At 45.0% G+C, this 25,711-nt stretch overlaps 1 protein-coding gene across 3 annotated transcripts in view; it reads left to right on the forward strand.

Annotated features, from left to right (window-relative positions):
- Positions 1-25,711, forward strand: part of LOC146868589 (uncharacterized) — a 1,503,661-nt gene that overhangs the window by 467,503 nt on the left and 1,010,447 nt on the right. The gene's annotated exons all lie outside the window — the stretch shown is intronic.

Here is a 25,711-nt window from a genome sequence, read left to right on the forward strand (position 1 = left end):
GGAAGTAGCTATCAGGCTGTACTTTATAAGGGGGATCCTACACTGTACTTTATTAATTTCTAGAACAATGATTTTTCGAACAGGCCTAACTGTAGATTACCTGAACTGTTTAATTTTATTGACTCAATTGTGGGGTCAGCAACGGCTGAGGGGCGTTCACCTTACTTGTGCTTAACAGGGGATTTTAATGCAAAGCTAGCATGTTCTGCACAAAGTAACTGGGTGTTGACTGATGGGGGGGTCTGATCAGAGGGGCAAGGAATTTAAGGTTTTCCTTGCATCCCTGGATCGATATAATGAACTAGAGAAGGTGTGGGCAGTTGATGTTTGTTTGATGACCTTTGGGGGCAGGAATTGCTCAACTATTATAGACTACATCTTTGTATCTGTATTCCAGAGTGACTGTGAGCATACACGAAATCTCAGTCGCAATACTGCAGAATGCAGGGGGAAAGGCGCCCTGATGATACACCCATTGACTTGATAAAACGTAATGCAATCCCATGGGAGCCCTTACTAGCTAATGATTTATAACAACTTAAAAAATGCATCTTTGCCTAATTCTAGGGCATTATCTACTAATGTACCAATCCTCAACCAGTTGTTATTGCCCAATCTCTCTCATAGATATTCCAGCTAAAATCTTTGGGAGGATTTTATATAACAGCCATTTCACCTGTTTGCCTGAGTCGTTTCCTGTAATATAGACAAGAGGATTGAGCTCATGTCCCAAAACATCGGTCATCATTTCATATTAGCTTAACAAGTTATTAAAGAGCTATCCCAACATTCATCAATCATTTTATCGGAAACATTCAGAAAATAAGTTATCAGCACAACAAGCATAAAGAATTAAGATTGTTTACTCACTTTGATTACGAAGACCTACATAGATCTGGGGTGGAACTCTAGCCGGACCACGACTTCGGAGGGGATAATCCTCACTTCTGCGTGCTTAATAGAATTGAAACTTTCATTAGGAATAGCTAGGACATTTTATATGCTATATCAGGACTGGAGGCGAGGGTTATGCTAGTTCAAAGCTTATTCACCACCAATGATGCCATGGTATGAAGCGGCTTAAAGTAAAAGTTCTTGAAAACCGAATCTGACAACCAGTCAGCTGCGTTCATAATATCTTCTAGCCTGGCTCCTAAGGAAAAAAGCCTTTGAAGCCATGGCTTCCCTGGCGGTATGAGCCCTGAAGGACTGCGTATTGATGCATGCCTCCTGCATCGCCCATCTGACTCATCTAGCGATGTGCATCGATGAAACAGCCCTATACGACTTTGTGAGGGTGATCAGGAGTTGTCATTCTCCATAGGGACAAAGGTCATCCGTTGTAGCTTCATAAGCCCTAATGCATCGGACCACCCATATCTTGGGAGTGTGGGAATGCTAGATAGGATATCAACCTGTAACTGGTCTTAGTCTGTCTCGAAATATGTAAAGTGACGCCCTCCGGAGTAAACACTTGCTGGTGATGTCTAGGTCCGTAACCCCGGATACCCTCCTACAGGAAATCAGACAAAGCAAAGATGCAAGTTTTGAAGGCAACTGCTACCTGGACAGATATTTGTTCCTTAGCCATGAGTGGAAGAGATTGGGAAGCACATGAATAGACTCTGGAGTGGGCAAGATGGCGGCTGCTTGAGACCGCAGTGCAGTAAGCTGTAAGCTCTGGCCGGTGCTCGTAGTAGAGAGCTTTCTCAGGCTGTGAAGGGAAAAAATCCAGGCTGAATACGCTAGGGATGTGAAGAATGATGCACGAGGAATTAGCTGACAGGAACGAAGTATCGAGTACGACCCGGGTCTCGATATTGGCTTCAGCAATTGGACTATCTATAGTCCGATACCTTTGTAATATTTCTCAGAATTACAAGACTACCTATCAATCTTACCGGAGCGACGCGGGAGTTCAGCAACGGCAGTGCAGCGCGATGGCACCGAAGAATGCCACAAAGAATACCGCAGCTGCTCCAGCCACGAAGCAAAAAGAGGCGAGAGCGACTAGGCTGGCCACTCGGGACACATTAGAGGCATCGGTGACGGGAATACCTGAGAGGATCCCATCCAAGGCGGTGAATGCGAGCGGGACCACCCGGAAGAGTGGACAGACTGCCTCCTCTGTAATTGACCTTCTGCGGGGAGCCTCGGCTCGTCCTCTTCCGGGTCGGGGAGAGCAGCGCAAGCAGCACATTCAGGACGCGCTCGAGGCTGCCACAGTGAGCGCTGCTGAAACTGAAACTGACAACGCGGCTAAAGGGATTTCTCCGGCTGAGGGCCTCAGACGATGTCGCACACACACACAGACGGTGAGAGAAGGGGAAGATTCCGGGGGTCTGGCGGGGGGGGATAATGACGTAACCCAAGTTCTTGCTGAGACTATAGTGACTCTAGCGAATAAGACAATTGACAGCAGTCCTCAGTCAGTCAGTCCTCAGTCAGCACTAACCCCTGAGCTCAGGAGCAATGTCGCTCTAACGCCCCTCCCCACTCAAACAAATAGCCTAGGAGGCCGGCAACTGTGCCAACTGAGCCAGGCTCCGCAACTCCTATCGAGAGATTCACAATCTGTGCAGCTTGGATCTGAAAACACGGGCGAAACTTTGAGTGAAGCTGATACAGACATAGATAGAGACAGAGACAAGGATAAGGATAAGGATAAGGAGCCTAGCGATTTTTATTCTTTCTCTGACGAGTTGGGATGGTCAACCGATACTGCCTCTAATGTTACTGATTCTACTGATGAAGAGATTAATATTAATAAGGTTAGAACTGCTCAGAAATTGGAACTGAAACACAGGAAAAGTCACCATGAATCGATAGACTTAGCGTGGGACTATACCCCTGTCAGCGACCTCCCCCCCCCCCCCGGGACAACTTCGATACAATCGCGGGGACCTATCCCCAGTCTCAATCAACATCAGGAGCAAGGTACCATTCTGGACACAACTACACCAACGTTAGAAACAATTTTGTCTGCTATAGCTGCGCATAGGGAGGAGACCTCTCACGATGGTCGCCGGGCCCAGGCAGAGCTACGTAAGGTACAAGGAGTGGTCCGTAAGTTATCAAAGAAAATTGACTCCTTCAATGATCGTATGACTGAGATGGAATCAAGATTACTCGCTAACGAAACGGAGACTGCATTAAATCATGAGAAGTCTGAGGCACATGATAAAGAACTCTCAGATATGAAGTGGAAACTCGAGGACATGGAAAACCGCCAACGGCGAAGTAACCTACGAGTCCTGGGAATTCCGGAGGGGATTGAAGGGGGGGACATTCGCTCTTTCATGGTTAAATTGTTTCAAGACTCTCTCCCAGAATTGTCAGCCTGGAAGTGGGATATTGAGGTACAACGTGCCCATCTGGTACCCCTTACCACGAGAAGTATGCCTAAACCTGGAGCATATCCAAGGGCAGTCTTGGTATATTTTGGCAACTTTCTGCTTAGACAGGCGATCTGGGAGAAAGCAAGACCCGAGGCAAAAAAAACTAATGGCAATATAACTTATTTTGTACGCCCAGATTTTTGTCATGTAACGGTTGAGCGGAGGTGGCGTCTCCGCCAACTTATTAGACCTTTTCAAGACAAAAAGCTCCAGGCTTTTTTGAACAACCCGGCCTGTCTGAAAGTAATTAATGGTAACCAGACCAAATTCTTTACCTCTGAGATAAAGGCCAGGGAATATCTTGACACTCTCTAAGGTTGAAATTAGTTTTCTAGCCCTTGGCTAATTATTAATTTTTTCCTTCCCCCGTCTCCCTATAATCCTGACATTAGTTTACATTAAACCCCCCGGGGGTTTCAAGGTCCCAAGGTCTGGGATATATATCCAGATGGGGAGGGGGAAAGGTGTGTATAGGGGGAAAAAAAAATAATAAAAAAATAAATAAAAATTAAATCTTTGTTAAAGATACACTACTAAGGAGGTCTTTAGATGTATTAATGAGCACTGGCCTTTTACTGCACGTCCATCATCACAGACTCTTATGGAGTCTAATTGCCCTAATGCTGGGGGAGTGGGGGGGGTGGGTGGGGGTAGGGAGGGTAACGGGGGGGGAATTCTGGGGCAAGGACTGGGGGGTGAAAACATATAAAATATGCAACCGCAGCTACAGAAATGAATATGGTAGCAGAGATGGAAATGGATTCTATGAGATTATTATTATTGGTAAATCTGGTTACATGGTAAGACTTTGCTGGTTAATAGATACAATGGAGTATGGCTAGCTTAAAATTATGCTCGTGGAATATCGCGGGCCTCAATGACAGAGGGAAAAGGGATCGAATGTGGGGAATGATCTCCCAGAATACGTTCGACATAATATGTCTTCAAGAGACACATATCCCATGGGTAGAAAGAAATATATTGAAGGTCCCGGGGTTTGACTTAATGGCATGTACAACCTATACCACTAGAACAAGAGGAGTTGCTATTCTGGCAAAATCCTTTTTAGGACCACCTATACGCAAGACAGTTGACCCTTTGGGTAGGTGGGCGATCGTTGAGCTCAAAATAGGCATTACGATATGCTCTATCTATGCACCTAACCAGGATGATCCATCTTTTTTTTTTAATTTAGAGTTGGAATTAGCATCCTGGACCTCCACATTAATTTTTTGTGGAGATTTTAACATCTCTCTGACCCACAGAGCCCTGATATGTAACTACGACCAATTTAAATATGTTGGATATAAACCGAAGGTGTATAGAGCCATATTACAATTAAAGGAAAGTCTAGGCCTAGCCGATGTGTGGGACACGAAACGACATCAGGATCCGGGGTATACATATTTTTCATATCCACATAATAAATATGTCCGCATCGACTATATCTGGATGACAAGTACTCAACTCAATGACACACAAATAAATAAACTTCCAAAAACTATTTCGGATCATAATCCCTTAGTGCTCACAATAAGGACTAATAATATTTTAAGACCCCGGTCAAGCTGGTCCTTCGATAGAAAATTATTGGTTAATCAGGATTATATAGAATATATCAAGATATGGGCACAGGGATTTATAGACGCTAATCGATATAGCGCCCCACGAGATGTGGTCTGGGACTGCTTCAAAGCTTCAATCCGAGGGGAAACAATGAGCTATGTTGCCAGAAAAAGGAAGGAGCTTCTTAGAGCAAATGAGTCATCTCTTCTAGAACTAGCTAGAAAAGAGGAGAAGCACACTGCTATAATGATGCAAGGTGGTGATGGTGGGCCGATTTTAAATGAAATGACGATCCTCAAAATGGAAATTAATAGCAGGCTGACCAAGAGAGCTGCAGAGATCTACCAATCCCATCGCAATGAGATATATGAGGCAGGTGAGGTGGTCGGCAAGCAATTAGCTCTCCGCACTCGACAAAAACAATCCCTTAACCTAATTGCTAGTATTAATGCAGATGGTCAAGAACACACAACACCTCAGGCTATTCTAGAAGCTTTTAAGAAATACTATCAGAATCTCTACCAAAACGAGGATACGCAGGACCCCCTAACAATCAAGGATGAACTCGCTAGGTGGGCAACTGAGCAGGGGGGTAACCTAGGACTAGATGATGATACTAGACAGGATCTAGAAAGGGATATAACCCTTTTAGAGGTGCAAACGGCCCTTACAGATCTGGCTCCAGGTAAGGCCGCAGGCCCAGATAAAATACCATTGGAGCTATACAAAATTCTTGGTATTATTATAACACCCCTCCTTTTAGATTTATTTATAAGTATTCAGGTCCGTGCTACCCCACCTAGCTCCTGGAGGGAAACGAATATAGTTGTCTTCCTAAAAAAAGATAAACCACCCAATCTAACTACATCATACCGCCCAATCTCTCTCATAAATGCCGATTCAAAGCTCTATTCTAAGATCCTAGCCAACCGTCTCGGGGGGATCGTTAAGCGTCTGGTCTCCCCATGGCAACACGGCTTCATTCCGGGCAGGGGCACTACGGACCACATCCGCCGTGCTATTGCTCTGTTTGAGGCTGTGGGTGTCTCGGGCGCCCGGATGTCGATGATCCTCCTAGATGCGGGAAAAGCTTTCGATAGGGTTTCATGGGCATTTTTATGGGCGGTACTCGAACAAAACAAAATCGGTCCATGTCTCATGAAATCCATCAAGGCTATGTATTTTACACCAAAGGCGAGGGTTCTGGCAATGGGTCTCGAGTCAGGGTATCTAGACATATCTCGAGGGACTCGTCAAGGGTGCCCATGTTCTCCGATTCTCTTCGCCCTTTATATAAATCCCCTAATTCTGAAACTGTTAAAAACAGAGTCTATCAAACCCGTTACAATAGGCCCATTTGACACTAAAATCCTCGCTTACGCCGATGACGTGGCTATAATAACATCTCACCCTGTTAAGGCCTTATCGACAATTGAACAAATTACTCAAGTCTTCGGCCGCTTCTCTGGATACTCTCTAAATAGAGATAAAACAATGGTCATATGTACTCATAATACCCAATTTGCTGACCCAAGAAGAGTTGACAGTGCAATCTACTTAGGAGTTCGGATATCCTCAAAAATAGAGGAAATAATTAATATAAACTACGACCCTCTTCTCCAAAAAATTAAGAACGACTTAAAAAGAATTGATAGTCTACATCTTTCAATTATTGGAAGAGGGAATTTCCTCAAAATGAATATACTACCCAGGGTTTTATATTTATTTCGTGCAATTCCGTTACTAGTAGACGATAAAATCATTAAGGCCATGGAATCCCAGATGGTTAGATTTATCTGGGGGTATGGGAAAATAAGGAGATCAATCCGCTATCTTTCTCTACCAATTAGGAGAGGGGGCCTTTCTGTTCCGAATTTGAAATTTTATTTGTGGGCCACCATGATCCATCAGATGACGACGCTATTCTTCGTTAAAATACCCGAAGAAGAAATAGGGGATAAATATATACCGTCAATCTATGAGCTCCTCATAGGAAATAAGGCTCACGGTCTCCTAGTAAAACAGTTGGAACCCTCCTACTACAAGAAAACTAAGTTTAAGATCATAATTAGTGCTTGGGGTATCTGGAAGAAAATAATGCGTCATCTTAATATACCCAAATATAATAAGTATATTTCTCTGTGGCACTCTACAGCTTTACCAACTCACATATACGATAGTATGGCTAGAAGATGGGAACACCTGGGAGTCCTAACGATAGGGGATTTTTTGCTACCATGCAATATTAATAGATTTCAAGCCCTGCAAGGTAAATTCAATATCCCGGATAACAATATATTTAAATTTATCCAGATTAATACAATCTTAAAATTAAAGAGTATTGATCTCTCTTTGATTAATATTCCTATATTTGCATGTTTGGCCAAATCTACAACTAGGATTGGCACGCTGTATGGAATTCTAATTGAAAACTGCCAGGATGATTTGGAAAACACGGAAAAGAGATGGTCAAGCAATTTAAATAACCCCAACGTCGACATCGATATGTCCCTATACCTCTCAATGAAAGTATTTGTTTCGTCCAACTTGAAAGCTCAGTTATATAAGACCATATATGATCTCTATTTTACACCAGCTAAGCTCTACTCCTGGGGAAAACGGGCAAATTCAGAATGCCCGAGGTGTGGAAAAAGTGGGGCACATCTACTCCACATGCTTTATGAATGTAGTAAACTTACTCCTCTAAGAAATTTGATAACTGGTTTTTGGCGGGAAGTGTTTGGGCATTTAATATCTGAATCCCCCACTCTATACATGCTGGGCTATGACAACACACTCGGTCACACAAAGAGAGAAGGAATTTGTTTGTTCCTGGGGACAGCGATCTATAGAATAATTCTAACAGCCCGTTGGAAGGACTCAGATCCCCCCAACTTCCAGGTCTGGTTAACTAGGCTGTTGGCTATGTATAACCAGGAGAAGGCTATTTTTGCCTGTAAAGGTAAAAAGGCGAGAGCCTTAGGCAAGATGGTTTGGAAGCCGATTGAAAATTGGAGGAATAATAACAGAAATTTATGAGTATATTATGTCTAGTTATAGTTTCAATTGTCCCCGTGATTGCTTGTTTGTTTTCAAATGTAGTTATTGTATATCTGATTTTTTTATATATGAATAAGGTCTAATTTAAATTTCCATCTCTGCAAGTACTTTCAATCCTTTGTATATGGAATGTAATTTTTGTAACGGTTGCAATAAAAAATTTAAAAAAAAAAAAAAGGGAAGCACATTCACACTCCAGGGGTTGAATATTTTGGCTTCAGAGGATGGGAGAGGTGTATTCCTCTAAGGAGTTTCTGTGTCATAGGGTATTCTCCTACCGGGAAGCCCTTGATAGGAGGGTGACCGGCCAAAATCATGGAACGGAAGGTATTGATTGTTCTGTAGGCCAGACCTTCCCAAGTCAGAGAAGCTAGAAAATTTAGGATGTGGGCAATGGAGGTCCCCATGGGATCCAGGTGTCGTTGACGACACCAGCCCAGTCATCTGAACCAAGCTGACCGATACCTTTTAGTGGTATTGTTTGTCCATGCTTTGGAGAGATCTGCAGCCTGGCGGAAAGGCCCTGGACATACCAGCAACCCCAGTAATCCTCCTCACCATGACCCGCAGGGAACCTTCCAGGGCTAGATGATGGGGATTGCTAGAAGGATCCCGGAGGATAGTCTGATACAGGGGTAGACAGATTGGAGAATCCCAAGAACATTCCATCAGAACGGAAACCATGCTTAAGACCTCCCTACGGGGAGTGATTACCACTACTAGCGCCTGCTGCCACTGGCCCTGAGGGAACAGCCTGTTATCAAGAAGGGAGGGAAAGCGTAGCCCTTCTCTTTTTCCCAATCTTGCGTGAATGCGTCCATTGCTAGAGCCGATGGGTCCGTTATCAAGCTGAAGTATTTGTCTACCTGGTGGTCCAGCCTGGATGCACAGATGTCCACCGATAAGGGGGCAAAACTGTGCTTCAGCTCCAGAAAGACAAAGGGGTCCAACTTCCAAAGGCTGAGGTCTCTCACGCAGTGGGATTGCCAATTCGCCACTTGGTTGTCGACGCCAGGCAGATGCTCTGCTGTGACTGAGATCTGGCATTCTAGACAGTACTCCCAAAAGCTTCTGGCCAGGCCCGACAGGCGTTTGGATCATGTCCCCCCAGGTGATTGATGTACCTGACTTCGGAGATATTGTCCATCATTAGGAGGACATTGTATTGGATCCTGTCTTTCGTCCGGCACTTGACTGCGAATGAGCTGCGATCAACTCTAAGCAGTTGATCTGAAGAGAATTTTCTAGTTCTGACCATCTTCATCCTGTGGAGAAATACCCACCGTGCCCCCCAACCTATTCCGCTGGTGTCCGACTCTATAACCAGGCCCGGTTGTGAGCCGAAAATGGGGCAGTCGTTCCACTCTTCAATGTGGGCTAGCCACCATTGGAGTTCTGCTTTTGCTTCGCCGGACAGAGGCACTGATTCATGCCTCTCTGTAAGTGAGAACTTGAGTCTCAGGAGGGCCCTGTAGCGCACCTGGCATGGGAATATATCCTGGATGGTAGAGGAGAGAAGGTCGACTACTCTCGCTATCTAATGGAGAGAAGTGGACGGTTTCGCTAGGGTGCAAATCAGCTTGTGTCGTATCTTGGCAATTTTGTGCGAGGGAAGACTTAGAGGCACCTGAATGGAATTTACCACAAATCCCAGGATGACAATAGACTGTGTGGGCACCAACACTGGCTTTTTCTCGTTGATTAGAAAACCCAACGATTGCAGGAGGGACACTGTCCATTGGAGATGAGACTGTAAGACTCTCGGGTCCTGGTTCATCAGAAAGAGATCATCGAGATATATTATGAGGCAAACTCCTCTGGCTCGAAGGTGTTCAACCACTGGTCGAAGGATCTTTGTGAAGCACCAAGGTGCCGAGGAGAGGCCGAATGGCAGGGTAGTAAACTCAAACGTGGTCCAGAGCCACTGAAATTGGAGGGAGTGACAGTGAGGGAAAACGTAAGATATGTGTCTTTTAAGTCCAGCTGGACGAGCCAGTTGTTGGGGAGAAGTAAGTCTCGGAGGAGGTGAATGCCCTCCATTTTGAAGTGGCGGTAAACCAGTCACTCGTTGAATTGTCTCAGGTTGATTACTGGACGTTTGCCACCATCGTGTTTGTGCACCAAGAAGATATTGCTGAGGAAGCCTTGTGGGTGTGGAGTAATTTGGGTAATGGATTCTTTGGTTAAAAGGTCGTGGATTTCTGCTTCCACCAAGGAGAATTGGTCTTCGGAGAAGTGAAGCAGCTGAGGGGTTTTGAGCTGTACTGGGGAGCTGTAAAACTCGATATGAAAGCTGTGGCCCAAATTATCAGACATAAGGGCTTTCCAATTATGCACAAACTGTGCCAGCCTGCCCCCCAATAGAATGTGGGAGAATGGGAGGACACTCACCTTGAAAGTTCTGTTGGTGTCCACCTCTGGATCCGTGGTGCCGGGAGCATGAGCAGGTGGGGTAGAAAGCTCCAAACCTGGACTGGTCCTGATACTGTCCCCTTCTAGAGGCTGCACCTCGGAACAAGGCTTGCTGCTGTTCACGGCCAGCCGAGCGCCCCCTTCCACAGCCAGCCCCAGTAAAAACCTGGGGATAAAAGGTCTTTTTGATCGATACGACTGCACCCTGGCAGGCACAGATGTGGCCTCAGGAGAGCTTGGAACACCCTCTTTGCGTGGTGCAGAGCCAACGCCAACGACTTCAAATATGGACCCACAGAGGGCATCAGTAGTGCTGCGCGGATACAATACAGCTATCTTGTTGCCGCTGATACAGACCCCGAGCGGGGTGTAAACCCTCCAGGCCTAGGGCATGGTATCTGGAGAGGCGGCAGCCGGGACCAGACTGATTGCGTTCCTTGCGAGGAATGCGGCCAGACGGCTGAAGTGCCAAGCACTTAAGAATGTGTGTAGGTGCCACCCAGTGGTTGGAGGAGTGCACCTCACAGCCCCAATCATGTATAGAAGCGAGTGTGCTTCCGTGGGCCAGCAGGTAGACCTTTGAAAGTAAGTCAGTGAACAAAAATGCATTAAACATCAATATACCAAATAGAAAAATGGCTCAGAGCCTGTACTCATCTTGTGGCTGCGAGGAGCAGTGAAGAAAGAGGAAGAAAGGACTCGGTGAAGGAACTATGATGGCCTTGTGATGTACTGATCGGTTTACACTTGTTGAACTCTAAGGAACTTGATCCCTAGTGTTCGTGGGACTTGTAGTTATATCTGATGTTTTACATGGCTGCTGTTTAATGAAAGCAAAGAAAGAGAGCATAATCCACGCCTCCAGTCCTGACATAGAATGAAAGACTGCTCTCAATTTGACCTTCTCTGCTTGACCACAATAAGTCTTCGGCATCTAAACTCACTGTGCTTTGGTTCCCTTGTTTGCCATAATTGAGCATATGTCAAGTGCTATATCAATGAATGAACATAAACACTGTACTTGTAGATTAACTCTGCAGGGTCTGGTCAGATTCAAAATATTGTGGGCTTGATTCTCAAAGCTATTGACACGTGCAAGTTTAGTTTACATGCGAAAAAGTTGGTTTCACACCCATTAAAGGACTTGCATGAAGATTTCTGTGTGAGCATATCTATTCACAGGGGCTGAAATGGCTTGTAAGCTTGCATACACCCACAACCTTATATGTTTATAGGTATTCACCTACTCCTATCCAACCCTGCTACTCTCTGGAAAAGGTCTGAATTTTACTCAGGACAGGGGAAGCAGGAAAACATTTTAAAGAGTGGGAAGAGACCTCCCTTGCCCTAAATAAAAGGCAAATAAAAAGCAGAGGTGTAGGGAAAGGAGAAAAAGGTCAAATAGATTTTAACAAGTGAATTTTCGCTCAGCAGATTTTCGCAAATGCATGTATATTTGCTCAACAAAAATTGAGATCACAAAAGTTTGCTAGAAGAGTGCCTGGAAACCTGGAACTGTTGCAGGTGTTCAGGCCTACTTCAATAAATGCTAGTGAATTCAAGATATAAATCTTCACCCATTCATGGTCTCAGACCTGAGGGTGCACTTCTGTGTCAATAAGAATTGGCCATAATGGTTTTACACTGATTATCCGTTTAATAAGTTTTATTTAATTAATTATTTTGAAAGCAAATAATCACTACTCTTCCATTAAGCTATCTGACTGCATTTGCATAGAATCAGTAAGCACTGTCCGATCATTATCAATAGCTACAAATGTTTAAGTTTTCCCAAGGTGTGTAAATGTTTTTATATTGAAACAACTTTGAGTAAAGTGAGATAAGACTACAGCTCTCTGCATTCCCTAAGAGTGCCAGCACTAACAGTAAAGGCTTTGAAATATTGACTTGTATATATAGTTAAATATTGAACATCCTCCACGTGTAGATATATGGTGCCTTGACAGCAGACGATCTTTTTTCCCACTGCTATACTGTCACTGAAAGGGTTTGTGTTGCAGGGGGTTCAGCCTACTTGACCAGTGGACAAAACAAGCATAAAGACTTGTTGTCCTTGAAGCAAAACCTGTCCTGGGCGTTGGACCACAGGAATGTTCTCAGGAAGTTGCAGGCTCCAAAAACTCTTTCTTTCAAACTACAAGCCTACATCATCAGTCTTATATTAGAGTGCTCAGACATCACAGGTTGGTCTTAGAAACACTTTCCCTTGTTATGCCTCTACATGAGGCGGGTGGGCCAACGGTTTGGCAGATAAGGTACTCCATCACCATTGCGAAGGAGTACCCAAGCCACCAAACTCCAAATCGGGGCCATAGTTCTGCGACTGGCTCTGACACTGTTCTTCCTTTTCTTTGACTCTTTTGACACAAATAATAACTCAAAATCATAATGGCCTGCCTCTTCTTTATTGGACTTTCAGATGGTCTTTACTGCGTTTGATGCCACTGTGGCCTTATCCATATTCCACATATGCCTCAGCGTATGGAAATTGTTACCACTGTGTCTTTCTTACTTGGTCCAGCTGTCTAAGAAAACATGCATTAACAGATGGCATGTGCACAGGTTCTAGGCATATACAAAACACTGCTGGTAGCAGCGACCCGTTCACGATGACTACAGATTTCGTCCAGGCCTTCACAGTCGGAGGCCTCAGTCAGGTGATCCGATTCCGGGCTTGCAACAATACTCTGGCGGGGCTTTGCATCAATGCCTTTTGTTCTATATAGACAGCGAATCTGCCCTTGCCTGCCAGCACAATCCCAGCTCACCCAGGGGTGCCTCAGTAGTAGGAGCTGGCTCATGCTAAGCTGCTTGCACCTTACACATACAGCATCCGTGTGGCTCACTCGCGAGGACACAGGCCCAGTGGTTGTCCTGCTTGGATACTTTAAAAGTTGCAGCCAGCAAACAAACCAAGATGCTTGCCAGTAAAACAGTTAACAAGAAATGTTTGGAAAAGGTGTGTCGGAACGTTCAAACAAAAAACAAAGTGAACGCATTGTTTTAAAAATTTACAAAGACCTTCTTTGATATGCTAGAGAAATCAGTCGCAATATAAAATATGTACAATCACTGCTTTCCCCCAACAACCTGCTCGTATCCCAGACTGATTCATCAGAACAAGAAATCAATGTACTGCACTGAACAAATTAAAACATATTATGACAGACAATTCCAGAGAAACTAAAATATGACTTAATAGTTTGAAGCAGAGCAATCAAAGAAGCGAGTTCAGGTGTGCCTCCTGAATGAGTAAGTACTTCTATAACTATTTCTACTTAGTGTACTATTGATTGAAGAGCAGACATAAATGCGTTTTTCACGTAATATGAGCCTCTGGTCTTGCCATACAATTAGGTTTTAGAAGTTGGATCGATTTTTTTTACAAAAGAGGCGGGTTGTCACATATGCAATGGTACTATACCAGGGACGGGTGAAAACGCTGTATGCTGGTTCTTAATTTCACTGCTTAAATTGGGATTATTTGCTTAGAGGGTATACAATTTGTTATGCATTGGTGAAAGTCTGCTCATTACTATATCTCAACAGAAACTATTCCAATTTTGAAACTTCAAATTGGTATGTTTTTTAAGACTAACTTTATTTTATACATGTGCTTATTTTGTCAATTGCAAGTAATACACATAATAGTCACCATTATCAAGTGATACTCATGACCTAGGGAATATAAAATTCTGATATAGCCCTTTCTAAATTCGAACTCTCATCTCGCAAGTTACTGCAGATGCCATCAGAGAACAGTTACCACGAAAATCTCTTTTTCGAGCACCACATAGCCCTCTTTAAATGATTCATGTAGTAGCTGCAGGAAAGGAAGATCCTGTGGTGGTTTGTGTGCCTTTGAAGCAAGTACTTTATGATTTGAAGCAAATGGTTCACTTGAGTCCCTGCTTCAATTAGCCCTTCCACACAGCCTGAAATTACTGTAATGAGATTTCATGCTTGGGAGGTCCCACAGGGGTCACTTGACCCAACTCTTATACTCGTTAATGAGCTGAAAAATTGGCGTTTCTCCAAGAAGCACATGTGTGTAAAGCATAATAACATGTCGAAGTAATCCCAAAACTCCATGTGGGGATATGTAATTCCACCACAATATCCAGGAATCGATGTTACAGAAATATCTAAGCATGTAAGATGCTACAGAAGGGTCACTACTTGTAGGAAAGTTCCCTTTTTTCATGGTTACCCCCCACTTTTTGCCTACCATCTGATGCAACCTAAATTGATGTGCCCGGGGTCCCTGCCAATTAGGTTCCCAGGGCCTGTTTTCTCCTAAAATTGTACCCACAAATTAAACATCCCCGGCCACAGGTAAGCCCCTTGTAAAAGGGCACAGTGACCAGGGAAGGCCTCTAAGGGCTGCAGCACCTATGTGCCACCCTTAGAGGTCCTGTACCTTAACACCTACACACTGCCATTGCAGGCTGCGCGTTCTGGTGCATAGAAAAATGAAGAGTCGACATAGCACACATCCCTGTGTGCCAAGGTCTGCAACCCACTGCCCGAGGCCTAGGTAAACCACCCCCCTAGTAGGGTGCAGTGGCATAAGCCCTGTACCCATACAGTTTCTAAGACCTTCCTTAAACATTGTAAGTGTAGCAAAGCCATAAAGAGTATAGGGTCTGGGAGTTGGTCATAACAAACTCCATAGCTCCATAATGACTTTACTAAAAACTGGGAAGTTTGGTAGCAAACTTCTAAGCATGTTAAGCCCACACTGATGCCAGTGTGGGATTAAATGTAAATTGCACTCAGAGGGCATCTTAGAGATGCCCCCTTAAAAATGACCAGCCCCGGTGTGGTTTCTGAATGGCTGCCTGCCATTTGCCACCACTAGACAGGTTTCGGGACCCCTGGATAGAGAGCCTCTGCTAACTGGGTCCAGAAACAAAGCCCATACTGATCAGCGGTGTCAAGCCTCCTCCCCAGGATGGGCTGGGTCCACGAAGGGAAAGCTTCAAAGGCCTGCCGCTTTCAGAAGCTGTCCTTGCAACTGGCTCCCACAGGTTCTGCCCCCCCCCCACACACTTTTGGGCAGAAGAATCGGCGGGAATACCAAGCTAGGAAGAGAGGTGTGCCCACCTTTGCCAGCCCCACTCCTCAGGTGGGGAGGCGAGGTGAAACCCACATCTCAGTCCCCTCCATCTTGGGGACTCGGCCAATTAGTGAGAAATTCATGCCCTCTCCCACTGGAGGGTGGATTAATAGGGGGTGTACCTACCCCAGGGAAGAGGCCCATTGGTCCCGACCTGCACACCCCTTAAACACCCCAAAATGTATTATTAGGGGCAACCTTGAACCTTGCCTCCTCAGATTCGAGGAAGTAAGAAGGACCGAAGAGCCATGCTGACCCAGGAAGAAGAGGACACCAACTGCTTTTGCCCCAGCCCTGCTGGCCTGTCCTGTCTATGACCTGCCTACAGTGAGAACCACAGCCAGTCCAGCAGCCAGAAACCCCCAGAGCCTGGAGGGCCTGCCTGTATTCAATTCTGCCTCCAGTAAGCCTCGGGTTTTCTCAAGCCAAGACTCACCCACAGAATCCGGATCCAGGCGGCTCCGCGATTCTGCACCACTCTGCACCCGACACCCATGGCCCGAGTTCGAGAAGCCCTACACCATGAGGAGGTCTCCCAGGCGATCCTGACCTGGGAACTGGTGATCGCTGACATCCGTCAAGCTTCAAGACGATGCGTGCAGCCTCAACCTGAAGGGTCCCCGACCACAACTGGTAAAGAAACCTGATGTCAAAAGACACCCCTGTACCTGACACCTCACGGCCTTGGGTGGCCCAACAAATGGTGTCCAGGCATCCCCCAAGAACCCAACTTACCTCTCCAGCCGGTGGTCACCTTCAGGACGTCTCCCTGCCGAGCCTGCAGCAACTTTGCCAAACCAAAGATTTGCATTGAAAGTAACAGGGTCCCCAACGTCATCTTGGCACCCTGCACCCGGCTGCCCCAGTGCCACTGGTGGTGCTGCTCCTGTGCTGATTGTTGGCCCCTGCAGTGCTGACCCTAACCTCAAGAGCTTTTCTTCCTCACCCGAGTGGCCTGCTCAAAGCAGACCCTAACCGAAGGCTCCTTTAGCCCCAGTGGCGAACATTGGGTCCCACTCTGCACCCGGCCGTACCAGTGCTGCTGGTGGTGAAACTTTAGTGCCTACCTAGACCTTGGAGAACGTTGCTCCTAAACCCCAAAACTCCCACTTGTAAGTCGAATACGTACCTGTGAAGCTGATAACCCTTTTTCTCCTATAGGGATCAATGTTATGTGTTTTTGACCATAAAAATGTTTTGTGTTGAACTGATGTTTGTATGGAGAAACAGTAGCTAAACTGCAAGCTTTAAAAGTCTTACTTACCTTGTAATGTGAGATCCCTCGGTGTGGTATCTAGGTATACCACCCCAGGTTATGTTAAAGTAATCAAAAAGTATCCTTACAGTAATTACTGTGTAATTTAAACTGCTTTCTGAAAATATACCAACCTGTAACAATTGCAAATCCATTCCCAATTGCTGTGTTAAGGTTTACAATTGAAACTACATTTTACCTACCTGTACTAAGTCTTGCTTGGTTCTAGAAATAAAATATAAGTAAAACTTTTTATACTTGCCCAATTGGTCTGGATTCTGTCTCTGAGTGTGTGCCATCAGTCTTGATTGAATTAATACAATAAATGCTTAACGCACCCTCTGGATAAGCCTAACTGCTCGCCTACACTACCACAAAGAGAGCTATTCATACTTACCTAATGTAGCTTCTGCTATACCTCTGGGGACTCCCTAGACTCTGTACACACTATGCCTTACTTTGGTATAGTATATACAGAGCTAGCTTCCTACACTACTTTTCTCAGACAGCACCAGGAAAGTTAGCCTTAGCATAACATCTTATTGAAATCGACTGTTTTTTCAAAAGAAATGACCAAAACAAATCTGTAATGTATGTTTTGGTAATTAATTCTGAAGAGGCATTCTTTGACATTTTTAGGATGTATTTGAGAAATCTATATATGTAAGTTAAGCTTACATGAATAAATCAATACGTGTGAGTTCAACTTTAATGTTTGACATATAATGTGGATTCTTTCCATATGCTCTGTATTTTTAGATGACTGTATAATCGTTAATTATTGGGTGAGCACTGGTTTCCACCTGCCTAAGCCTAGCTCTGCAAAATTAGCTGCAGGGCCCTGTTTCCCCTCTGTCACATTGCTGAGCTTAGTTTTGGACGTCCAACTCTCTCTGCCTATATCACGAGTCATTGCTGGAATAAATGGCATCTTAAATAAACTCAACCACTCACCCCACCCCGAAGACTATGGGACTATATATGGCCTCACAAAGACTGGAGGAGTAATGAAGTTAGAGTTCAGTTTCGGGTTCCTTTTTAGCCGTCTTTCCCAATGGGTGACAACGTTCCAATGCTTGCTCCAGTTTCCTGAGTTAGTGAAGTGATGGTTCCGGTTAGAGTTTACTCATAACCTGGCAGTGCTGACTTGTCTACAGAGTTTTTGTGCAGATTGGTTATTAAAGATGTTTAGAAATTTCTATGCAGATGATTGCTTGACCAGATTCTACTAATCGTTTTATCTTGCTAGTGGTGGCTCGTTGATTAGCCCCAGACTTTGCTCCACAGAATAGAATTAGCAGAATTGCACCACTGCATTAGTTTGTGTTAGGGCGATGAAAGGGGTCACTAGTCCCTTTATGGAGAAGAATGCATGTAGCGATTTTTGTCTGCATTTGATTTAACAGCAGGCCAGAAACTCCTGGACATAAATATTCTGGTGCTAGAGCCTGTATATTCATGTTGATATGTGTTATTATTATTTTAAATGAGGCAGACTTGCTTTGAAGTGCATTGATTTTGTCCTTAATGGACTGACTGACAGGCCCATCCTTTTCAGTGAGTCTATGAATGGCAGGATACGAGAATAACGTGGCCTAAATATCGTCTGACAAAAAACATCGTGTCCAATGTTTTACACCAATATCACCCAGTTGGAGTGAATAATGGAATTCCATGGAGCGATATTTTTATATATCATATTGAAGACACAAAGTTGTAGTCGTTATTTTATTTAATGATATTGACACATATAACCCTTTGAAGCAGGGTCACGTTTTTCGAGCCTGAGTATATTAACAAATACGCAGCTCCCTCATTTCTTTTACCCCAGCCCAAGCTTAGCTTCTCTCATTTCTTCTCTTCCCACCTCGCTTACTCCTGTCTCTTTCTTTTCTTTACAGTCTCCTCTTTCCCATACCTTTCACTGTATCCCTTTGTCATCTATTACTCTCACTAGCTCTTTATCTTGGGTCCGTTTGCGTTTAAGTTTGATTTATCTATTTCTTTCCCTCTAGCTCGGACTCCTAAATCATCTACCATGATTATGTTTTCCCATCTTTAGTTCTCCTTTTTCTCTTCACTCTTGTTTACCCCACTTTCACTTTCTTACTTGATCCGCAGTTATTGTCCCTAATACTTGCAACATATTTCCTCACCCTCTTTATTGCTACCCATGCTTCCATATTTCTTTCCCATCTGTACCGTTTTAGTATTCTCATTCAGTTCTTTTCTCTGTTATTTCCGCTTTATTTTCCTAGCTCAATCAATAACCATCTATCTTTTACATACACTTTATTCTGCCTTTTTTCTCTTTTTATACTTTTCTAGTCTCTTGACTATTTTCTTACCCATCATCTCTCCCCATCTACCGCTCATTCTTACCCCTTTCACTCCCTTTCGTATCCCAACATTCTCATCCCTTAGTTTGCCACCCGTTCCATCGCTCAACCCTCTTCCGTTCCTCGGCTTTCTTCTCTTCTCTCATTTTTCTTGCCCATCGTTCGCCTCTTTTTCTATTTCTAGCACTCTCGTAGTTCCTCTTTCCCAGCGTCTCCTTGTTCCTGGCCACTGGCTCCCTCTCATCTGCCTCTTTCCTCCTCAGTGCCTTGTTCGCCCCCCGCTGGCCCCCTTTGCACCAGCCCCCAGACATTTCTGGGTAGTTATGTCATGAGCACTTAAACTCATGAGCACTTAAACTGTTTATCTTTCAAGTGCTTTTGTTTAAGGAGCTGCAGCCGGGCTTTCCTGGGAATAATCCCCTTGATTGGATACAGAGGGTGCCTTTGATGGTCCCGGCAGAGTGCAGGTTAGACAAGGGCCCATAATAACTGCCCAATGGGGTGCAGACAGCTGCAGTGCATGAAGGGGCTTCGGACACAAGGTTCGACTCCATGTTGCTGAGCAGATTCTGCAAGGCCCAGTACCCCATGGCAAGAAGGCCCTTGCCTGCTTCTCCATCCCTCCCCACTGGAGTCCGTAACAAGCATTTACAATGCAATGGTTTCGGCATTGGTAAAGTTAGAGTTATTGGCATTGCTTATGGCATTATTTTTGTTTATGTTAAAAACAAAAACAAACAAAAATAATGTCATAAGCAATAACAATAGCTCCAGGGCCGGACTGGGAACTGAAAGCAGCCCTGGCAAATTTTGCCAGACCAGCCCCCGTCTGGCGTGCAGTGAGCTTACGCAGCGAGCAAGCCCAACTGCTACTAGGAGGGTTTGGGGGGTTCCCCCCACCAATTTTTTTTTTAAAGTCAGACCAAAATGGTGAATTTTACAGCACATTTTTCATTATATATTCAATTGTATCAACGTTCAAAGCACAGTAAATAGTAGATGACCTTAAAGAGCACTGTGAGAAGTTGGCCTGGTATATGATGCTCACTAGTTAAAGTGATCACCTTGTACCATGCCAAGCAACCCTTATGGTGTGGTTGTAAGTCAACCTTTTCGGACTAGCTGCCCTAGTGGTAGCGTAGGCTAAGCAGTCTTTGAGGCTAAACTCGTGAAGCGTGTTAAGCCAGCTGTTTTACCAAATGTGACCCCCTTTTATACCAATGAAAGGACACCACACAGATATATATTGAAAATATATATGTATTTATTTCTCAAAGTAACCCCTAGTCTCTTTATGAGCACAGGAGCACAAATCGTCAAACAAGATTACAGTAGAATACACAGAAGTTGCACTTTATATGGATAGGCCCTGGTGGCCGCTCGAACCATATACTAAAATAGTGGTATAAGTAGCACGAACAGAAAAGGGAAAAGGCCTAGGGCCTCTAGAATCGCTGGGCCTACAAGGAGCTAACTTCAGTTAGTGACCAGGAGGTCCACGGGTGGCGTGTGCAGAGCAAATAGTCACACGCGTGCTCCCATAGGTTTCAATGGGTGCGTAAAAAGTACAAAGTTACTGCAAAGAGGATCTTCCGGATGGACTAGGAACTCAAGATTTGGAACACAGGCACTAGAGATGTAATACTACACTTGGGCACAGGAGTGCCAGCTTTACCTCACCCACAGGAAGCGGGTGCATAGGCCTCGAAGTGCGTCGGGTTTCTTCTATCTGTTCCGTGGAGCCTGTGGACAAAGATGCTGCAGGCGGTCGGTCCGGGAGAGATGCGGTGGATCCAAGAGTGGATCGGAGATGTTGAAGACCTGTAAGCAGAGGGGACAGTGTTCACAGTCACTAGCCAGTGACCAGCGTGGCACCAGGTGGGTACCAGGCAATGTCGGGTGCAAACAGGAAGAAAGGTGTAGCTTGTCTCTGCAGCCACGTGGTCCCTGGAGGTCGACGACCTCCAGGAGTCGGTTCACGAGCTGTCCCACGCAGGCTCTCGCTGTCGGCGGTGTCGGCGACTTGATCGAAGCAAACAAGCCTTGGCAAAAGCAATTGTTGCAGGAGATGAAATAAGCTGATGGTTCTGACCAGCAAGGTCAGAAGGACTGCTCCTTTGGAGGGGAGCAAGGGCCAGTCTGGAGCAACCAGACCAGCGGTGTATTTCTTGAAGTTCGTCGCCAAGATGGCTACTAGCCAGCGGGCCTGCAACCGGTTAGGTGGGTCGAGTGGCAAAATGCAGAAGGGCCCCACGCAGATCGTGGAGATGCTGGAGGGCTCACCTTTGGTGCAGATGCTGCTCGAGGGTTGGGCTTCTCAGATCCCAAAGCACAACTTGGAGGGAGCCTCGGTTGTTGCACTTGTCAGCTTGTCGTGGTCGTTTCAAGATGGCTGGCTCCACGTGTCTCGGTGCCTCCACGGGTCTCCTCTTTTCAGGGACTGTGGATCGGGCGGTGAGAGGTCTGGAGGTCCAGGTCTTGTCAGTCTCTGGGCTCGGGCTCTGGCGGGAGGCGGCGGCAAAGCAGACGTTGATTTGCTGGATGGTGCTTGCGTTAGCAAGGTGGTCACTCCCTGACCACTGGGGAGATTTCCTTCAGTCTTCTGTGCAGCAGAATGTCGAAGTTCCCATCTTCTTCTTAGTTTCAAGTTGATTCCAGGATGTCTGAAGTCTTAGGACACAGCTCCTACCTTTAAGCGGATTCTAGGGGCCGGACTACCTGCTAGGTCCTTCCCTATGGGTGGGACCAGGAAGGGGGGTGGTTACACCCCCAATCCTTTGTCCAGCTCGCCCCAGGCCCGGGACTGGTGTGCCCCAGGACCGGTTTGAACTGGCATATGCACCGAGGCTCCTTGTGAGCCACAGGCATGTCTGGTTTCTTTCAAGCCCTACCTGACCAATACACAAAATCCTGTCTGGGGTGGTGCACGCACCTCCCCTGGCAGGAAACCCTTTGTCCACACCTCCCGAGCTGGAAGGACTCCCAGCAGCAGGAGGGCAGACTTGTGTCTGTGGTGGCAACATCCATTTTGTGGAGCTGAGGCTATGTCTGATTTTACCCGGGTTTCAGGTACTGTACATGTCGTGTCCCTCTAGAAGGGTGGAATGCTAACCCCGTCGCCAGAATTGGCGAGGGGTTAGTATTCCAATTCGTATGACACCTTACTCGACATGTTTTGATAAAGCCAAACCAAAGATAGCATTTAACCGCGAGGTTCATAATGCACTTAAGAGTATATGGTATGACGATATCTGGAAACAGTAGAAGGAAGTTGTTCCGACCACTGCAGACAGGCTCAGCTCATGCCAGAGCACCATCTCACATGGAACCAAGCACTCTGCCTTCAGGATTGTTAAGGCCTGCCATAGGAGTGACTTATAGGTTAACATGTGTCCCATTTAAGGTTAGGTATAGGTATACTACACCTAAGTAAGAGGTGATTACACCAACTTACCCCAGCTGAGTGATCAGCCAGTTGTGTCAGATTGTTAGGCCAGGCCAGGGGTGGCACAATACATGCTTCAGCCCCTGGCAGGCCTTGGGTACACCAATGCCCTGGGTACCTAGTGTACACTGGTACAGGGGCTGACAGGGTGATCCAACCAATTGGGTATGTACCTAGGGTACATGGAGTCCATTTTAAAGAGAGAACAGCCAGGCTGAGATCCTGAATAGCAGGATCTCAGGCCAACTAAGTCGAAAAACCAGCTAGTCACTAGGCAAAAATGTGGGGGTAACCATAGTCAGATATCCACCTTCCTACAAGCACCATGTTACCCACCCAGTCATATGTACCCATAGACATTCTTATAGAGAGCACCAAAAATAGACACGAGTAGTGAATCAGAGAGAACAAAGTATAAGTGAGACCAGCCCCACATGGTGTGTAGCGAACAAGCGCAACAGTTAGCAACCACTGCTAGGGCTTGCACTAGTGGGGACATCCTGGTGACATATGTAGTAAAAGGGAATATTTTTAGGCCTGGCAAAAGGTTCCAATTGGCAGGTCAAAATGGCAGTTTTAGAACTGCACATGCAGACTACAATGACAGGCCCTGACCTTGACACATGTTTAAATAGGCTACTTACGTGGGTGGCACAATAAGTGTTGCAGGCCCACTAGCAGCCTTTAATTTACAGTCCCTGGGTACATGTAGAACCACATCTTTAGGGACTTACAAGTAAATTAAATGTGCCAATTTTACCATGTTGAAAGGAAAGAGCGCAAGGACTTTAGCACTGGTTATCGGTGGTAAAGTGCACTGAGCCCTAAGGGTCAACAAAAATGGCTTTTGATGTAATAAAGCAGATCAAACCTGCATTTAATTTGGAGAAATCTTAGGCCGACAAGGACTTATCTAACCATGTCTCAGCAGTCAGTATGAACAATATGTATCTAAAAAACACTTCACAAGGGAGGCCTGTGGAAGACTAGTGCTACAGCTCACCATCCTTGAAGAGCATCTCCCCATGACGTCCCAGTATAATTTTGAACATTTAACACAGGAGAGAGTTTACGGATGCATATTCTTTAAAGTTCTTTTCAAATATTCTGAGTGTTATGTGAAGCAGATTAGCAGATCCGTATGTCCATTTACTTTGAAGAGTTCATAATTGGCATATCCCACTGCCATAGTATCATCAGCAAATAGTTACAGACCCCACCAACCATTTAGCCAAACCGTGAACATGAAGCATAGGTTGTCCTCAAGGGCACGCCACTTATGTGACAGTTCACTTGTGTGACAACTTATTGGACACTTTATGACAGGGATTGTGCTTTAAATGTGCATCGCATGTGCGCAGCCTTTTGAATCTCAAAAGAACCCGGAGGGGACTACAGAGAGTAATCCCATTTAAATGGATGGATATATGGATGGATGGATGAGCTTTGATGAGAGGACAAAGATGCATGCGAAGAACATTGTAAGAGTTTGGCCCAACAGCTTTATCACAGTATATCCAAGATAAAGCCCTCGCAGGTTCAAAATACAAACAGTGCACCATCATATATTATAATCGCACGGCCTATGCACACATTTGTTCCAAGCAAGGAAAATCCTCCATGTTCATCACACCATCAGTGAGCTCATTATCAGACGTGGAAAGGGCGCGCATTGAGTTCGCACTGTGAGGGTTACGAACTGGGGCCATGCAAAACCCCAACTAACCAGAGACCATTAAACCAACCAATGGTAGAACAGGTCTGGTTGGCAAGAGGGGATTGCTTTGTTTACAGTCTAGGAAAAAACATGTCCTCCATTGTGCTCCTTGTGAAGATGATGACTGGTTTCCAAGGATATCAGAAAAAGCTATGGGCTCGGTAGAAACGTGGACAGGCTTCCAACACCACAGGCACATCTGTAATTCTTATTTAAGTCTGGCCTAGAGACAGCTTTAATTGACTCTATGTTAAGCTATGGAAAGAGGCGCATCAAGGACAGGCAAGAATGCATTTGCACAGGCAGTAGGCTGAGATGGCCTTGGGTAGCCACACAGGTCATGTACAACTGTACAGTCAGCAAGCTACGATGAATGCTAGTAAGTAGTGGGGTAAACCAAACAGCAGGCATGCTGCAGGTCGGAAGGAACTCGTGCTATATTACAGGTATGATACAGTAGAGACTGCTTCTATTTGGTAGAGAATATGCACAGGCAGTACCATGTGAGGTAAATTTGGTGCATGCATTGTGAAGAAAGAGGTATTGTAGTAAATGCTGGGCAAGAAAAACACTTAACGAATAAATAAAACAGAATAAACCGTCCTAACAAGATACATTGATATTTTTAATTTGGAACACAATATGTGATAAATAGATGGAAATAATAACTTTTCCAAAATGAGAAAAAGAGCCCTGAGAAAGCGGTTTTACACTTTTGCGAAACATGTGTTGGCTGTTGTCTTAAATGTCATGAGCTTGTACAATGAGATGTTAAAAAAAACTATGGTCGCAACTTCAGTGTGGATAACACTTGTCGAACTGAACTAAAATTAAAAAGAAAAATCAATTTCATAGTATGAATTTGACATTTTATGAACAATTTCATTACCATTAGTCTGATTACCATTATTCTGATTGCATGCGTTAGAAAGTATACATCTAATTTCCTGTTTGCATTTGAATAAATACACTGGGGGTGGCATCTAGTGTCTCACTGAGTAGCACCAGTTACAACAAGACCACTAACTCCCTAAACTGCAACTGCAAGTTTAGCTCAGATATAATAGGATGTTCTGACTCCACTACTCTGGCTATTAAACACATTTCCTATCTATGAGATGCCCCTGGCTTCTTCACATTCACTCCTGTTCAAGTACTTTCAGCCAGATTCAATAATCTTCATCTAGCTGTTTATCATGCTTTTTTTAAAACGTGTTCTTTCCCAGAAAGGGCATTCTTCCAGTTACCTTTCTTTCCCTTGCTACTCTTTTTCCTAATCCTGCCTTCTACGCTTTTTACTCAGATGTCAAATTCTCCATTCTTAAACCTTTTTTGCCATTTGATTTTCCTCTCTTTTTCCTCTGCTCTCTTATCCTTTC

This window comes from Triturus cristatus, chromosome 1_2 (assembly GCF_964204655.1).
Source record: "Triturus cristatus chromosome 1_2, aTriCri1.1, whole genome shotgun sequence".
Lineage (NCBI taxonomy): Eukaryota > Metazoa > Chordata > Amphibia > Caudata > Salamandridae > Triturus > Triturus cristatus.